This window comes from Suncus etruscus, chromosome 4 (assembly GCF_024139225.1).
Source record: "Suncus etruscus isolate mSunEtr1 chromosome 4, mSunEtr1.pri.cur, whole genome shotgun sequence".
Lineage (NCBI taxonomy): Eukaryota > Metazoa > Chordata > Mammalia > Eulipotyphla > Soricidae > Suncus > Suncus etruscus.
The window spans coordinates 36,105,947-36,111,260 of record NC_064851.1 but is presented as its reverse complement, the minus strand read 5'-3'; the positions used below and the strand labels follow the sequence as shown (position 1 = coordinate 36,111,260).

At 32.7% G+C, this 5,314-nt stretch overlaps 1 non-coding gene across 1 annotated transcript; it reads left to right on the top strand.

Annotated features, from left to right (window-relative positions):
* Positions 1 to 4,409: 4,409 nt before the first annotated feature.
* LOC126007845 (U1 spliceosomal RNA) lies at positions 4,410 to 4,572 on the top strand. Its single transcript, XR_007495324.1, has one exon. It is a non-coding gene; the product is annotated as a U1 spliceosomal RNA (small nuclear RNA).
* Positions 4,573 to 5,314: the final 742 nt, after the last annotated feature.

Here is a 5,314-nt window from a genome sequence, read left to right as displayed (position 1 = left end):
ATTAAATACATATTGAATATTTCTCTTGAAAATATTCTTTCTAAGAAACTGAATACAATGTTTCAGTCATATACTTAAAATTTTGGGAAAGATGTGTATAGAAATGAAGACTAGAGTCTTAAAGGTAAAACTAAATTCACACTGGTAATAAGATGCAGATTATAATTTTATTAGCATTTTACAGGAGACACATTTTGGCTTTCCCCAAAAAAGAGGAAGCAGCAACTGAGGATTTGGTCTTAAGGCCTCTTTAGCTCTCTTTCTGCTTTGATGTACATTAGTTCCCATGGAAACTACACAGAGATGGTTGGAGAGTGACATCTACAAATGTAGTGTAAGGTCATTTTTATCTAATGCTTTGAAATTTAAACCATGATTTGTGATATACTGTGAACCTTCCTTAAAATATTCTGAAGTACTTGAAAAGATAATATTCACAATGCAGAAACAAGATATGTAGCTGCATTATGCCAGTTTTCAGAAAGTCCAACATTGTCCTCTGTGTAGAAAAACAGAAAGAGCCTCATTTTCTCAGTTTGCCTCCAGGAGAAATCTGGGCTTGTAATGCATCTGGGCTTGTAAATGTGGAGGAAAGAAAGCCTCCTCATTCTGCTTTCTTTCTTATTGCTGGTTGCCTCTGAGAGGGCTAGGTAAAGAATAAGAGTTTAAGAATTTAAATGCTATAATAAATAACAGTATGTGGGCAGTGAGAAAGCTATAGGGGTTTGCTTGTTCCCATATAGTTTCTAGCATGCTCCATGACCTACCCTGGCTAGAGTACTGATGTGATTCCCTTTATTAATTTGCCAGTGCTTAACCTATAAATTCCAGGTATATTTAAAAGGAGATACATTTCTAAAGAAAGAAACTAAAGGTGGAGGATAAAAATAACTTGAGGTTAGATGGCGTATGATCATGTCAGGTTTCAAAGTAACTATTCAAAGAAGTAAAGACTAAATGCTGAGTTAGAAGGTCAAGACTCAAATCCTAGCTCATTTCCTTTTAACTACATTCCTTCAGCATATCAAAACTTTTCTCTCCTTAGTGTCATTATCTGAAGAGCTTGATGATATTTTTAAATAGATAAACACAGAGATGAGAGCTACTTAGGAGAAATGGCTAAGTTCCATTCTAGGACATGGTACAATTTGCATTGCATGAATAAATGATCTCATAAACATTATACTTAATTTTGTTCTCATTATTCTTTATGTAGAAAATTGTGAGTGTCCTTTGCTAATCAAATAACTATCTCTATTTTACAATCACAGTTTGGAATAAGAGATCTACAAGATCACTTTTGGCAATAAGAGGCTTGGAGAAGGAATTAAGAGTTCCTAGATGTTTCAACCCAGAAGTGACATGCATCACTGTTATTCAAATTACATTGGTCTCAACTTAATTGCAAGATTGGGCTGTAAGTTGACAGGGAGCACATTAATAATTGATCCACAGTTACTCTCTTACATCAAAATAGTTTAATAAATAGCATCATTTAAAACTGATGACTATATATAAAAAGATTGATAAAGCAAGAATATATTTTTTAAAAAAATTGTGAACTCTTTTGCTGATGACATTCTTGTTTGATTTGCTCTCTCAATGCCATTAATCTTATATAGAGTGAAAAAGAGCAATACATTCTTCACTGATAGAGTAAGTCACATTGCAGCATCTCCTCTCCACAGACTTAACTTTAAGAGGCACATAAATAAGCAACTTAGCATATGTGACCTCCTGACCGAGAAGTGTTAAATTCCAAAAACTATATTACTCCACCACTTTTATTTGTCTGTTAGAAATCACTTGATTTATGCCCGATCCCAGGATACAATAAAAATATGCAGGTATGCCAAACTATAATGATTGGATCCTTCAAGATATTTTCTTGTCCTTAAAATTCTACAAATAAAAGTAACCCTTGATTAAGGAGACTACATCTTATATCTTACTTTCATCAGAATGCAGGTACAAAATATAATAAAATAATTTAATTTCAGTATATGTAGATAGTGTATTGTACCATAGCCTTTGAAGAAAAAGATCTGCACGGTGAAAAGACAGTTTCTCAGTTGCAACAGAATATAGCAGAAAAACAGTGAATGCAAAGAGAGATGAAACAGTATAGAAAGACAGACTAATAGAAACATTCACATTCAATAAAACAAGGTCTAAAGTTTCTCAAGTTTGACTTATTTAATTTGACCTTTCATTCTTTCTATATGGACTTTAGAACTTCAGATAGGATCCAACTAGGATTATTAACCAAAGTTCTAAAATAACTTAGAAGACATTTGGAAAGAAATTCCAGCTAAGTTCTCAAACTCATACCCTGGATCATTTCAAAACCATTTTCAGGTCTTAGATATTTTAGGCAAGTCTATATTGATAGAAATGAGAGTATTTTATTGAAGTATTTAGATCTCATTAGTGCTTCAATAGGATACTATGACAAACTTCAGCCTTAAATTTTTGCTCTTAGCCTAAATATGAGGGAAACAAAACTTATTCACATCAATACTAAACTGAATAGAGATTCTGTCATGTATAATCATGGTTAAACATGCTAACTTCATCTTTGAACTAAGAACACTGAGATACTTCAGAGAAACAAATTATTTTTAAAATAAATGCTCTATATTTATATTCTGGCTCATTATTACTTGGAAATTCTTTTTGTTGTTGTTTGCAATATCCACCTATGTTCATGATTTATTCAGGACTGTGCTTAGGGATCACTCCAAGCTGGATTCAGAAGGCCATATGGATGCTGGGGATTGAACCCAGGATGACTGCATACATGGCAAGGACCTTATGTGCTCTATTAAACCATCAATCCTATTTTGGCTCATTTTTTAAAACTATGCTTTTATGGTCAAATTATGAAAATCAGTTGGGCTTTAAGTTGTTTTACATCTCTGAGTTAATGTACATTCAACTTTGAAATAGACTATAATATAGTCTATAAAAATATCACACGAAAACCTCAGTAGTGGTCATATAGGAATCTTACTTTATTAACCTTTGGGCTCTCATTGATTAATGCAGTGTCTGTCAAGTGCTGATGTTCCAGTATCTGAAACTGAGAAAATAATGAGTTAATGATAGTTTTTTTCTTGAGTGCATGCACATATTATTCAATATATAGTTCAACCCCACTTTATAAATTAGAACAAGACCTTAGGCAAGCTATAGTCACATTAAATGGTATAGGTAAGTCATCACTAAGTTTGTCTAAGCCTTAGGGGGGAGCAGGGAAAGTCAGATAACAGTAGGTCACATCACTTTGCAGGTTAAATTCGACAAAATTGGTTTTAGTCAATTTCTGGACTGAAATTCCTGTAGTTTCAGGAATGAACCACTTTATGATCAGTTTCTAGTAACTTTCAATCATACTTGATTCCAAGAGTCATAAGGTCAAGCAAAATAACAGTCATTTGTGCTAAATTTGATATGTTCTGCATCAGATTTACATTTTTTATGAAGACTCTCTGACCAAGAGAATTAGTATTCGTCTTCTGATTATACCTCTTTTTGGTTAAAACATAAAAATTTGATGGGAATAATTCAAAGTTTAAAATGAATAAATATGCACACATGAAACATTCAGATAAACACACCCATTTAACCCAATAATAGTAACAACAATATAATTCTACATTTTGTTCTATTTTAAAATTGCTATGTTTTTATATATGGGATATATGTGTATGTAATAGTATGAATACTGTTACAATGTATAGTTGGATATATATTTATACATGTATGTGTTCAATTATATTGATGTAATTTTCTTTTTTTTATTTAAACACCTTGATTACATACATGATTGTGTTTGGGTTTCAGTCATGTAAAGAACACCACCCATCACCAGTGCAACATTCCCATCACCAATGTCCCAAATCTCCCTCCTCCCCACCTGACCCCCACCTGTACTCTAAACAGGCTCACCATTTCCCTCATACCTTCTCATTATTAGGACAGTTCAAAATGTAGTTATTTCTCTAACTAAACTCATCACTCTTTGTGGTGAGCTTCCTGAGGTGAGCTGGAACTTCCAATTCTTTTCTCTTTGTGTCTGAAAATTATTATTGCAAGAATGTCTTTCATTTTTCTTAAAACCCATAGATGAGTGAGACCATTCTGCATTTCTCTCTCTCTCTCTCTGACTTATTTCACTCAGCACAATAGATTCAGTGTACATCATGTATGGGAAAATTTTATGACTTCTGATGTAATTTTCTTATCCTCCAAATATTGACTTTTTTAGACCCCTCATATCAAAAGAAGAAAGAAGAACATTTCAATGTCACAGACTTAAAGACAATTATGACCTACTAGTGAAGATAGACTCATAAATAGTGATTAGACAAATGCTTCCAAAAAGTGGTTAAGGAAAGAATATTTCAATACTTACCTGGCAGGGGAGATACCATGATCATGAAGTTGGTTTCTCCCAGAGAGGCTCATCCATTGTACTACAGATGTGCTGACCCCTGTAATTTCCCCAAATGTGGAAAACTCGACTGCATAATTTGTGATAGAGGGGAACTGCATTCATGTTCTCCCCTGTAAAAAACGAAAGAAAGAATATTTCAAATAGTCACAAGAGACTTCTATTTATTACTTGTTGTACTTTTCTATTTTATTTATTCCAATTCATCTTCTAAGTAATGAGTTTGCAGATGATTTTAACCTTGATGAAATCTCAAAATGGTTGCAAGTGTTTGTGATAAGTTTTTTTATTTATTTTTCCACAGGCCATAACACATTTTTATCCCAGTATCAAATTACAGTTTCTTGCACTTTTATAATGATGCCTTTTAAACATTTTCCTTTTGATTATAATGCAATTTTTGAAATGAATCAATAATGTATTTCTTAAGATATTTTCTAAGTCATCACATTTGTAAATTTCTTAGTAATATGCTGAAAGTGTATTGTCACTTTGAATAATACCCTAGAAGTAAATATATACACAGGCAGAAGCATCTTAAAATGATAAAAAAAATAACTTAGTTCTGTGCATCATGAGATCATGAATACACATATGGCTAGAATATGTGATAAGTTATGCTGCACATTCTGTCTCACTATCTTCAGCTGTACAAATGAACTAGATTTACCCTCTCTTCATGTTATAGAAGATCACCATATATTTAAGATAAGATATACAAGCCAGTGGATTAGGAAGTAAAATGTACCATGCAAATACATATATAGTCAATATGTGAGGAGTGTTTGGCCACATGTTCCTAAACATGTGTTTAACCATGTACCTTAACATGTGTTTTCACAGATTCCTAAACAGCCA